This window comes from Amblyomma mixtum, chromosome 3 (genome assembly GCF_055824585.1).
Source record: "Amblyomma mixtum isolate Tamu chromosome 3, ASM5582458v1, whole genome shotgun sequence".
In the NCBI taxonomy this organism is placed as follows: Eukaryota; Metazoa; Arthropoda; class Arachnida; order Ixodida; family Ixodidae; genus Amblyomma; species Amblyomma mixtum.
Window position 1 is genome coordinate 419,429,557 of NC_143014.1, and position 13,436 is coordinate 419,442,992.

The 13,436-nt window shown below is 45.9% G+C and overlaps 3 non-coding genes across 3 annotated transcripts; all 3 read left to right on the plus strand.

The window, feature by feature from the left end:
- Positions 1-774: 774 nt before the first annotated feature.
- TRNAS-GCU (transfer RNA serine (anticodon GCU)) lies at positions 775-856 on the plus strand. Its single transcript has one exon. It is a non-coding gene; the product is annotated as a tRNA-Ser (tRNA).
- Positions 857-13,062: 12,206 nt separating this feature from the next.
- Positions 13,063-13,144, plus strand: TRNAS-GCU (transfer RNA serine (anticodon GCU)). The gene has a single exon. It is a non-coding gene; the product is annotated as a tRNA-Ser (tRNA).
- A 193-nt stretch (positions 13,145-13,337) lies between these two features.
- On the plus strand, positions 13,338-13,419 carry TRNAS-GCU (transfer RNA serine (anticodon GCU)). The gene has a single exon. It is a non-coding gene; the product is annotated as a tRNA-Ser (tRNA).
- Positions 13,420-13,436: the final 17 nt, after the last annotated feature.

The window sequence follows — 13,436 nt, forward strand, 5'->3', positions numbered from 1 at the left end:
TTTTAACGTGTAAATAAAGAGTTGAACACTCCTGTAGTTGTCTTCGAGTAATACGATCGAGCAAGTTCGAGCCTTGAACACGTTCTGCATCCTATCACGGTCGCCAACGTTTTCCCCTTCTCGGCAACATGAGGGGAAGAAACATCACAAACCTCCTTTCCCTGTTGGTTGATTTAAGCGCCCTCTCTTGGTTGTAAAAATGACCAATACATGGAACCATCCTCCTGTACTGTCTCTCAATACTGAACGCGGGTCATTTAAACATTGTGCGTGAAGCTCTTTCTTTCCTCGCAACATCTCATCTCTACTTCGTCCGTTACGACGCCAAGACGAAGATGTCGACGCTAACGCCGTCTTAACAACCCCGAAAAGCTTTTACAGCGAGAGTTGTTGTATTTACGTTTATGGCACTTTTTCTTTAATTATAAGAACTGCTCAAAGTGCAAGACACAAAAAGGAAGCGCACTGGGCTAGCGCAATTTTTTTTGTATGCCCAATGATTTGCGCTGTTTTTGATTATATAATGTCGTGCCAACTAGCCTCCAAGCGCTCTAATGGCGTTCGAGTCCCACCCTCGTCGTTTTTTTCCGACTCTTTTTTGCTGCCCATACAAATTTATTTACCGTTAGCTGCGCGAAGAAGGGCACAGCGGGACGCAGAAACAGATCGAGAGAACTGTGGCCGCTATTGATTTTGCAAAGTTGAGAAATTAATTGCGGAATTCTGCCACCTGGTGCCTTTGCTTGCAATCATGAAGGCCGGTGCATCCGTTGCGGCGAGGTGGCCGAGCGGTTAAGGCGATGGACTGCTAATCCATTGGGCTCTGCCCGCGTGGGTTCGAGTCCCACCCTCGTCGTTTTTTTTCCGACTCTTTTTTGTTGCCCATATACATTAATTTACCGTTAGCTGCACGAAGAAGGGCACAGCGGGACGCAGAAAGAGATCGAGAGAACTGTGGCCGCTGTTGATTTTGCAAAGTTGAGAAATTAATTGCGTAATTCTGAAACCTGGTGCCTTTGCTTGCAATTATGAAGGCCGGTGCCTCCGTTGCGGCGAGGTGGCCGAGCGGGGAAACTGCCTCCGTAGCTGCTCAATGAGGTTTCGTGTTTTGTTTTTGTTTTATCCTTTGTTGTCGTGGGAAGTACCCAGCAGACAGTGTGCCTTGGTCCGGAAAGGCTGCCGAGGGACATTCGTGTGGTTTCCCGACATCAGCACTCGGATTCCTGGATCAACGACCATGTACCCTGCACACTGTGAGTTAGAAAATGTTGCACAATTTTGTAGAGTGGGCACTGTACGTCAAATGCATTTTATTCCAAGTGCATGGCGATTAAAATAGACACAGCTCTGCGCGTAGCAACTTTGAACGTCAGAGGCCTTTGTGCAAGCAGGCCTTTGTGCTCAGAGGCCTTTGTGCAATGTCACCTGAATCGTCTACTTGTTGACAACGCGCTTGATATAGTAGCTGTACAGGAGACTAAAATAGAAAGTGAGGAAGCTACTGATCGTATGGTGTCCCACTTTCGTCCAGTCTTCAATGTTTGTGTTTGTCATTCTGTGGGCACCTCGGGTGGGTGCGTTATTTTTATGCACAACAATCTAGGCACTATTGTATAGTCTGTTTTCGCTTATACCAGTGGACGTCTTCTTGTTGTTGATTTTACTTTTTCTAATCGGTGTTGGCGAGCTATCTGTGTGTATGCGCCAAACGTTGAAGCCGAACGCCAAGAGTTTTTCAGTCGTCTTTTATTTATTTATACAGAATACCCCTAAAGGCCCTCGAGAGGGTATTACATAGGGGGGGGGGGGGGGGGGGGGCACAGGCAATTGAACAGAATAAAAAAAAACCACAAATATAAAACAAACAAGAAAAGCACAAATAAGACACACTGGATGAAATAAGTAAGCAAAAGAATCAATCAAAAGCACAAATAAGACACTTTGCATGACATATAAGTAAGCAAAAGAATCAAGAGAATGGCAGCGCGGCAAAGAACGAAGATTACTGCATTATTAAAATTATACAAACAGAACACTAATACAATGAATCTTTTTAGTAACAAACCCTGCAAAAAAGGAAGCCATGAACAAATAAATTAACAATGTATGCGAAGAGTTAAGCAGTAGTTATTGAAGATATAAGTTTAAAATATTTATCAGCATCAGTGGTGGTTGCGATATGTGAAGGCAGAGTGTTCCAGTCAGATATTGTGCGTGGTAAGAATGAATGCGCATAGATAAATGTCCTGCACGTGAAACGTCTAACTTTAAAGGGATGATCGCGGCGGTCAAAAATCGAAGTAGGCAAAGAAAAAAAGTCGTTATGAAGTGATGGATGATGATAAAGTTTATGAAAAAGTGACAGTCGTGCAATTTTACGGCGGAGACATAAATCCTGGAGACCTGCGGAATATTATAAAAAAATATTGAATTGAATATTATTTTGTTTGTGACAGGACCCTGCTGGTGTTGGGTGATTTTAACTGTGTTTGTGTAGCGGCAGACCGTATGAAGTGCCTGCCGGTGCGCGAAAAAAGTGCTCAATTATTGAATAGTATTGTACGTGACCATTGTTTAGAAGACATCGGTGAAATGTTTACTTACGGTAATAGCCCTCAATATACACATTTCCAGCGTGACAGCCATGCTAGGTTGGATAGGCTCTATGTGTCTGCGGAACTCGTGCATCTCTGCATGAACTATGATGTTCAGCCTGTTGCATTCAGCGACCACTGCCTCGCAATCGCAACCTTTGGTGCAAAAAAAAACATACGTTCTTTAACTGGCACTTGTGGAAATTTAATGCTAAGCTGTTGGAAGACGAAGATTCCATAAATGAAACTACAAACGAACGACACAGCTTACTAGAAACGTAGACTGACAGCTTGGCTGTTCAGTGGGAAGATTTCAAAGAATGGGTTAAACGTAAAGCAATAGAAAAGAGTTGTCTTAATGGGCATAAAGAGAAAGAAAAGGAAACTAAATTGAATGAGCAGTTAAAATTCCTGACCTGCATGGAAAGTTCTGAGCCCGGCCTTTTTTTAAAGAATTGAGAGGAGTAAAAGCCAGCTTGAACAAATAGACACAGGCAGGTACAAAGCAGCCGTCATTCGCTCTAGGTCTGAGAAATTGTGGACCGGTGAAACGCCGACTAAACGGGCTTTGAACGACGGAAAGCGTTACATTCGCCAGAAAGAAATCGCGCAGATAAGACACGGGGCTGAAGTTTCTACCGACACGAAAGTTATCCAGAAGGTTATAATGGACCACTTTAACTGCCTTCTCGGAAACAAGCGGCAGATGGATGAAGCATTTCGGTTCATTTTTTGCCCCTATTGCCAAGGCTTCAGGATGAAGTGAATGTGCGCCTTGAGATGCCATTTAGCGTCGGAGAAATTGAATCCGCAATAGATGAATTGCAGTACGGAAAAGCAGCTGGTCCGGATGGACTAAGCGCCGATTTCGACAAAGAATTCAAATGCATGATAGCTCCGTTTCTGCTCAATGTGCTCTCTGAGGCATACGAGCGCAAAAAAGTTCCACTATCTTTTACTACTTCACACATTGTCCTGATTCCCAAAACAGATGACCCGGAGAAGCGCTTGTTGGTGGGCTCTTATCGGCCGATAAGCCTCACCAACGTAGATTACAAGATATATATGAAAGTTCTAGCAAAGAGATTACAGGGCGTAATCAAAACATTGATTGGACCACACCAGAATTGTGGCATCAAAGGACGGAGCATCGCGACAAACATACACGTTGCACGTAGCATACTGGAATGCAGTGACGCCCTTGGGGTGCGCATTGCAATGATTCAGTTGGACCTTCCGAAGGCCTTCGATCGGGTTTCATATAAAGTTCTTTTTTGCATTCTTGACCATTTGAACGTAGGGCGCGTTGTAGCGGAAGGCGTGACAGTGGCTTATGCGTACTGCAGCACGCGAGTAATCGTAAGTAGGGAGTTGACAGACCGAATAGAAGTTAATTCTTTAGTGAGGTAGGGATGCCCTCTTTCGCCCCTACTGTTCGCGACTTACATAGAGCCACTCTGCTTGGCCATAATTAACAGTAACCGTATTTCCGGCTTTCAACTGCAGTCATCCCATATGAAAGTCCTCGCCTATGCAGATGATATTGCCATTTTTTGCTCAAGCAAGGACAGTGTTACTGAAGTTACCAACCTAGTCGAAAAGTACTGTCAATAAACTGGCTGCCTGAAAAACTGGGACAAGAGCTGTGGGTTTTGGCCAGGGTGTCGAACCGGTATTTTTTCGGGTTCGGGTTCACGCCTTTCGGGTTCAGTTCCGGGTTCGGCTCCAGATGACCATTCTGTTCCGGTTCGAACCGGTTCGGACCGTCTCGAGCCGGTTCAAACGGGTTTAGGACAAAAAAAATAGAACGCAGATGGGTTTCAGCCGACCTTTCTATGCGTTTTCTTTTGGCTGGCACATTGGTATGCAAAATAAAAAATGCAAAGGTTTGTTTACGAGAACATAAAACTGGGCTAGTTGGTAGTTCACGCTTAAGCAGCGCAGTAAACAGGACAAAAGGAAGACGAGACTACACAGACGCTGAAGCACCACGCTCATCTGCTTCCTTCTTGATCATAAAGGCCTCTACCATCTCCCTACAAATTCGATCAGGGTGATTAAAGAGGAGACTTGCCTTTCTAAGTGGGGAAGCAATGAGCATTTGTTCGAACATCACTGATGGGTGAAAAAAGTAGCGGTGTCGTACAACTTGGCTTTGCATTGCAGCGAGTGCAACGATTGCTTCCCCCAGTAGATAAGACAAGTGTCCTGTTTAGTAACCCTGTTTGCATCTGTAGGGAGGTGGTCGAGGCCTATGTGATAAGGAAGGAAGTATATGAGTGTGTTGCTTCATAATCTATCAATTTGGTAGTTAAGGAGTCAGGCTTTCTTGGCAATTGTGTGAGGTCCAGGAGATAGGGGAGTGCCGTCTACTGTGGAAGATAGCCTTCGAATTTCGTTGAACAAGACGTAATGACTCGACTGTGAAGTGCATGCGGAGTATAATTTTTAAGTTTTAACCTTTGTTCTTCTGTTCTTTGGCATTGTTTCCTGTGTCGTGCGCCTTTATATACTTTTCCCGGAATAAGATAACCAGTTGGTAGTCAGCGCTCGTGTCGTCTCCCGTCTTACTTTGGTCGTGTTTACTGCTTTACTTAAGCATGAAAAAAAAATGTTTAATGCGAGATGTTCTCACTTTAACCATTTCATTTATTGTCCGCAGCAAACAGACGAATTTACGACAAGATCCGCAAAATGAAATGAAGTCTAAATTAATGAAAATCGGTTATGTATACGCCATAATCAACCTTATGAGGTGTAAGGCGAAATTCCGGTGGATTTTGCATCTGCAAGACCCTTCTGCTTGAGCAGTTTGGGAGGCCCCGTCGCGCGAGTAATAGGTCTCTCTTGAAGCTTGAGTCAGTTGGGACTTCCTCGTACGCAGTGTACTTACGGGGCCTCAAAATTGACGCAGCACGCGCCCTCTACGTTCCTGCACCCTACTGAGAAACTAAACTGTCAAGCATCGGCACCTACCTACAGACGCCTTCCCGCCGCTCCGAAACCGACTTGCCATCCCCCCCCCCCCCCTCCTTTACTACATGGTAAGAAAATGTGCGAAAATCCCTCCACCGCCCATCCTCCGCCCAACGACAGCCTCGTGGGAGCACTGGCTCTCCCTAACATCCAGAACTTACGAAACATATTTTTTTTATTTAAATCACCTATTCGACATAGACTTTGTGACTCACGTTATATATCCCGGGCCCCTATAGTTCAAAAACACCGCTAATCGTCGCTTCTCACTATAGTGCAGTAAGAAATTACGACATTGGCTTATTATGATGATATCAACCTCTTTTCTTCTGATAAAAAGAGTATGATAAAAAACACACGCTTGGATGAGTTCAGAACGCTTTGTTTTTGCACGGACACAAATTCGCAACTTCTTCGTTGCGACATTTAGCTGGAACTTTCTTGCAACTGTAGCATTGTGCGACGAAGAAGATATACTTGGACTACATAGAGTGTTTGCGAATTTTCCTGTGGCGCTATCAAAGGCAACCTTTGCGTCAATAGAATTTTTTGCGGCCTTGATAGAGTGATAAAAAGTGGTTAATCTGGCGTGCAACATTTGTCCACCAACTTGTTTCAGGCATTTATTTTCAAAACTACAACCAACCCCTTTCTGGCAGCTGTGCTTAATAGGCGACTAACTACTCGCCTGTCTTTTCTGGACGTGCTCGCGAGAAAACTTTGTGCTGATTCATTCGTTTTTCTCACTCTTCGCTTTTATTTACCTGTACGGCCTCTCCACAAGGCAGATGACAAATTTTGCGATCGGTCATTACTTCCTCTACCCATACATCTACAGCCTTACCTAGACTTTCTTCTTACTAGTGTATTAAAGCGAAGTCAGCGGATGTACAGTGCAGCCCACTTTAATGGCCGCAGATATAACGAACGTTCGCTTATTACGAGCGGGTGTAGTGCTACCGTGAAAATTTCCATAAGGGCAACTGAAATTCGTGTCAGATACAGCGAACAACTCTGGCGTCACCACTCAGTTATAAAGAACGAGGTGGCGCGGTGAACTACGCCGAGGTTTTAGAGGTCGTTCTTCCGCTAAGAACCAGACGAAATAGCTCCTCTCAACCTTCACGACACCGCCCCGGAAAGAACACGTCAACCCAGAAATGGAATTAAAGGGCGGCACTGCCGTGCGCCGCGCTAAAGGCCGATTCAAACGACGTTCCATTCGCCCGCGGCCCGCGCATCACGTGTTCATGCGTCAACACATTGAGAGGCGCGCTTACCAGGCAGCCGGCCGACAGCGCTCCTCTCAATATGGTGACACATGAACACGTAGTGCGCGGGCCGCGGGCGAACGGACCGTCGTGTGAACCGGCCTTAATCGGAAAGTCCGGTGTCCGGTAACATTGTCAACGGTAAAATAAACATGGTAACGGTATACTATAACTGTCTGTTGAAATAGTAAGTAACCGCCGGCCAAATCCGCGTCAATGGCCTACGAGGGCAATCATTGCCTACGCGTTCGCCGTCTCGGCAAAGCATCCCGAATGGAAGAAGCGCGGTGCGCGTGAGAAAGGGGCATCGTCAAAAGGGAAGCTACTGACCATGGTCACGGATCAACTAACAGCAGTAATTTCATAATTCTGAAATCCTTGCTGGCCATGCCGGTCACGTGGTATGCATAGCCTGCCCATTCGTCTCTATCCTTTGCACCGCTAGCATGTGCTGGCATTGTCATAAAGCGGACAGTGCAACGGATGCATTCTGCGTCAAAAGCGGTGCGCTACTTTGCCGCTGCATCAGCTCAAGAACAACAGAAGAAGCTCGAAAACACGCGTGACCAGACGCATGCAAATTTCTGGGAACGCTTCGTTGATCCATAGCCAATCAGATGTTTCCCAGATAACTACGTTCCTGCGGACCACAAAATCGCAGAAGCGCCTGCTCTGACGGAGACGTTGAACACCAAGTGCGAGCTCTACCTACTGCCAGGAGTCTTATTTATGTAGCCGACCTGTCACAAGCTGCCACGCACACTTCATCCATGATTAGTTATACCCCGCCCCGAAATTTTATAATTAGCAACAAGGTCTCGACGAGGATTAAATGACCGCCCTTGATGGCCTGGAAAGAGTCGCGACAGTCTCTGCTTTGCACAAGTAGGCACGCATAACGCAATTGTATAAGAAATAAACGCCACATTTAGCGGCCTTAGTAGTTTTGGTTGTTTTACGAAGAATCCAGTTGCTACGAACATCAGATATAACGCACGGAACACGCGTGACCGTCAGGTTCATTAAGTGGGCTGGACTGTAGTTTCAAACGACCAAAAAAACCTTTTTCACGCTTCAGACAAGGACCTTACATGTTAGGGCGTACATACTTTCGCCCCAAAGGGACGTTTGTGCCATGGTCAGTGCATTTCTACCTTAGCGAGCAACGAGAAATCATTTCAGCAATAAAATAATACTTTTGTTTCGATGCTGCGTTCTTTTGGGACATACTTAAGCATTCTCTTAAAAAACCCATTGATATCAAACATTTCATTATAACATTTAGTCTGAGATGAAAAACTCCAGAATTCCGTGCAAACTCTTCGTGTTCGTAGGACTGTTTCAGAAGAATGGCCTGAGGGACGAGTTGGTGCATGATGAAATGAACGGCGGCGCAACAAGGACACTAACAAGAAAGGGGACACCACATGCGCATGTGGTGTGCCTTTGTTGTTAGTGTTCTTGTTGCGCCGCCGTTCATTTTTTCATCGGACTCTTTAGCGTGTGGAAAACCCGCATGATGAATGAACACGCAGAACCGCCGCGTTCTACGAGGTCACTGTTCATACAACAGTGCACAACCGCGCAAGAGGAATATGCTGCGCAAGTTCAACTTCCTAACTGGTTCCCCTTTCTTGACGTGTGCACCGTCGGGAATTTTCATGTGCGGGCGGAGAAAGGGAGTTATGGTGGCACAAGGCCTTACGCCGAGATCGCTGAATTCGACGCGGTCAAGTAAGGCATGAGGAGGGTCAGAGAGGTTCAAAATATTCTATGCAACAACCATAAAAAGAAGCTTACACGATAGCCGAATAGCCTAAAGAATCTGTAAACAGAGTTTTCTCTTGCGCCGGCCTTGGTACGAATCCCACTCGGAGTCAGAGGTTAGAGTATGCATACTCTTTTAGTTGTTCTTTTTACTGCGTTAGCAGTATGGCCTGCTTTCCCAAATATAACCGCGCTGTGTGTGTGTGTGTGTGTGTGTGTGTGTGTGTGTGTGTGTGTGTGTGTGTGTGTGTGTGTGTGTGTGTGTGTGTGTGTGTGTGTGTGTGTGTGTGTGTGTGTGTGTGTGTGTGTGTGTGTGTGTGTGTGTGTGTGTGTGTGTGTGTGTGTGTGTGTGTGTGCGCGCGTGTGTGTGTGTTGGGGCGGGGGGGTGCATTGGTGCAGCGTCCATCCTTGATGCACACTCCGGTAGGCGCACACCCCGCCATTCACTGGTAAAATGCACCTTCAAAAACTTTCACCCATCTCCCTAACCCCCATCACCCACCTGTACCCGAATAGCCGAGGCAGATTGTTGTGAAGACTCAACGTAATCAGTAGCCCAAGCGTTCTAAGAAAAAACCGTCAGCAATCATAAGCCTATCGTGTCAGACACTAAGAAACGAAAGTATGATTGCAAGAAGTAGATATAAGTCGCCAGACAGAGAATTCAAGATCGAGCAATGCGAGAACAGCGGATGGAGCCGAGCGCTGGCGACTGGCAGCAATTTTTTCTTAGAAGCAGAACGATTTCAGCGAATCGGCATAACGAAATCACTTCATCGCACTTACATTTCATCGCAGTAGCATCTTTCTGAGCGTAATCACTATCGCATGCCAGCGAGCACGTGTATTTCCACATTGCCCTTTTGTGTAATCGGCATTTAATTTCTTTCTTATTAGTACATCTCCACCGCGCAGACAAGAATATGCTGATACTAAAAAAAAGAAGCTGAACCGATTTATACATCCTTCTCTTGGTAATACTAGTAATAAAATCTCGGGTTTAACGTGTCAAATAGGCATTGGGGCTATAGGATAGACGGTGTAGTGGAGGGCTCCAGATTAACGGAGACCAGCTGGGGATTTTCGACGTGCAACAGAGCACGCTGGTTTTTGTATTTTTGGAATCAGCAGCCGCGCTGCACAGCCATTGAGCCATTTTTTTTCTTTATTGCCCTACAGACCCATCATGAGGAGTTTTATTTAGAACCTGCTGTCTGAGACAACGAGCGCCTAGAAAAGTAAATGTTGCACTACCCATTGCGATGGCTGAGCGGTTAGGGAGCTCGGTTACTTATTCCGTGTACCCGGGTTCGAACCCGGCCCCGGGGGCCACGTTTCGATGAAGGCGAAACGCAAAAGGCATCGTGTGCTGCGCGATGTTAGTGCACGTGAAAGGACAACTGCGCCACATTTTGAGAATTTCGCGATACTCAAGGATTCAAATCTCTATAGCCTGTAGGTAAAGCATGCTAAGTTTTTTTGCACTACCATTTAAAATAGTGACGTAATCGATGATTAAATGTTGCGCTTCTCCTCAAAGCAACGCAGGAGTACGGGGAAGTTCAGTGTGACGTCACGGAAGGTATGATTTCAAATTACCGCTGCCGTCAGCTACGTCCTGCCGTGCCTCGTTGGACGCTGCCGAACAACGTTCGGTGGGCTGTGCCTTCGGTGGCGTTGGTTTTTCCTTCAAAACAGATGTTTATGCGTTGGAAATGTCCTGATACCTTCGATGACGTCATCATGCGTCCCCCACTTAGCGTTGTGCGCTGCGGAAAAGCTTGAAGGCCGTCGCAATTTTAATTGGTGATTACGTCACCGTTCGAAACGCTAGGCCAAAAGGACTTCGCATACTTTACCTGGAAGTTTCACACATTCGACCCTTTTAAGCCCGTCGATTTATAAAACCTTTGCAGTTGCCCTTTAAGGATCCCCAGCTGGTAGAAATTATTCCAGAGCCCTCCCCTAGTGCGCCCCTTTCTCTTTTTTTCTTTTACTCCCACCCTCCTCCCCCTCTTAGGGGGCTGTTCAGGTGTCCGTCAAGAAGTGAGACAGTTACTGCGCCATTTCCTTTCCTCAAAAACCACCATCACAACGTCGTTTATTCCTCGCGCTAATATTTCATCTATTTGTGGGGAATGACGCAAAGAAAAGGAAGGCATTCTCAATAGGTGATTAAATGACTATAGACACTCAGTTTTATTGCGTGTTTTCTCCTTTGGTATGATGCCATAGATATTAGAATACATGGATCACCGTGTGGTATTCGCCCACTGCCACTAAATAATTTAGAAAAAAATTTTTTCTCCCATGCTGTATTGGTTTCATCAACCGAATGATGGCTGTGACGTGAGTTCAATATTAAGTCACGTGAGGCACGGGAAAACTAATACAAACGCTGATACGTTGTTTTTAATCACTATAGCACTTAAATCAGCCGGCTTCAAGACCTATAATTGAAACGAACGGTGTATCAGCAGTTATATTACGGTTTTATTGCACCTCGTGCGACCTAATTTTGCACTACACGTCACAGCCATCGTTATGTTGGTGAAACCGAAACAGGGTCAAGAAGAAATACAAATATAAATTATTTATTCTGTGTTGGTGAATACCACGCGGTGTTCCATGTACACCATTGTCTAACGCGTCGTTTGAAAGAAGAAAGCACGCAAGCAAAAATTTGATGTCTATAGTACTTTGTTGAGTTAGAGCAGGCCTAACAATTTGATTGAATATTTACGCAAATATGTAAAAGGGGAGGAGCAATAACTCAAGATTTCACATAAACCTGACGTATAAGTCTTTATAATTGGCGGTAGTACATTACAGAAGAGGCTTCTTCCCAGGTACCAGACTTCCTGTAAGTTTGCTGTCGCATATACAGGGTACCATCTTCGCACTTCCCAAAGCAGACAGCTGCGGGTGGGTAAGTCTATGCGCTAAATCATCTCATTTTCTCCGAAAACAAGAAGTATGCCGAGATGTAAAAAAAAGTGGGGCTGAACAGGGTCCTGAACCGATTCGGAACGGTTCCTTTGAATTGTTCCGGTTCGGGTTCAGTTCCAAGATGGCGAAAAAAAATATGGGTTCGGTTCAGTTCCGGTTCCGGGTGAAAATTTGGGTTCGGATCCGGTTTCAGGTTCGGGTTCGGTTCCGGTTCGACACCCTGGTTTTGGCACGGTAATTGGGATAATGCGCCGGAACACTTCTGTTGGTTGCAGCGGTCAAAACTGCCAACGGGGTATCTCGGCGTGCCTCTCGAATGTTACCGGGATCCCAATGGCTGCTGGAACGATGAAGCGCCAAGGGCGAAGGAGAAGGCCTACTCTTGGCAAGGGAGGCAGCTATCGATGTTTTCGCGCACCTCTGTCTGTAACATTTTCCTTGTGTCAAAGATATGGTACCTAATGAATGTATTGAGTGCATCCCGAGCCAACATTCATAGAATTCACCGTGTCTTTGCTGTTTTTGTCTGGGCGTCGACATGGGAGCGAACCAGTCGCACCAATTTGTTTATTCCTGTCAAAGGTCTTGTTCATTTGGTCTTGTTCATTTGTTTTTACGGCAGGTTGCATCGCGATTTATGTTCCTCCGTGACCAGTTGGACAGCTTTTTGAGGACAGTTATTCAGCTGCGATTACATAGGCTGCTTCCTGAAATTGTGGTGTCTTCGAGTGAGAATATCCGTGGTTCCGTCGTGGGGTACATGAGAGAGGTTGTACTCTCGTTCATGCTTCACCAAGTGCGTTTTTCTATTGACTACTTGAGTATAGTTTCAAACAAAAAGCTGTATAAGGAATTAGTGGATGTAATGATGTCAATTCCTGTTTACCCAAACCTGCACCGTGGGAGTCCAGGGCAGGATGTTTTAAAACGAGTTAAAAGCATGCCAGTTAATCCATCTATGAATACGTTTTTCTACCAATTACATTCAAATACGCTCCCTGTTAAAACATGGCTGAACGAAAAGGGGATTTTCGTCCCCTGGACAACTAACTGTATCCTATGCAAGAAGCCCGAGACAATAGAACCCGTATTCCTGGAGTGTTGGGATCCCATCGCTCAATGGGACGTCCTCCAAAGAACTATCGAGAAAGATCTAACCCTGGACCCCTACGGTATTAGATTTTTGCCAATTCAAAATGAAAGAGAAGTGCCCTATGACTTACTCATGCTGCTCAGCCTCCAAAGCTTATGAAAACCACAATGCAGGTGCGGGATGCAGATGTAAACGTGCGTTCTGTGCGAGAAAACTTCATTGCAAGTGTCGTGTGCCTGAGAGAAGTATACCGAGCACAAGCTGAACAGCCTGACTGGCTCTCTGTACTAGATGACTTGGCTGCATTGAAATGATTTTAATCACCCTTGTATCAGCCGCATTGGGCTGAGGTGTTTTACATTTTTTTGTAATTTTGGTTCTGTGTCAAAATCGGCAATAAATAAAAAAAAGCGGCGAGGTGGCCGAGCGGTTAAGGCGATGGACTGCTAATCCATTGGGCTCTGCCCGCGTGGGTTCGAGTCCCACCCTCGTCGTTGTCCCTCCTACTCTTTTTTGTTGCCCATACAAATTCATTTACCGTTAGCTCCACGAAGCTCCACAGCGGGACGTAGAAAGAGAGCGAGAGAACTGTGGCCGCTGTTGATTTTGCAAAGTTGAGAAATTAATTGCGTAATTCTGACACCTGGTGCCTTTGCTTGCAATTATAAAAGCCGGTGCCTCCGTTGCGGCGAGGTGGCCGAGCGGTTAAGGCGATGGACTGCTAATCCATTGGGCTCTGCCCGCGTGGGTTCGAGTCCCACCCTCATCGTTGTCCCTCCTACTCTT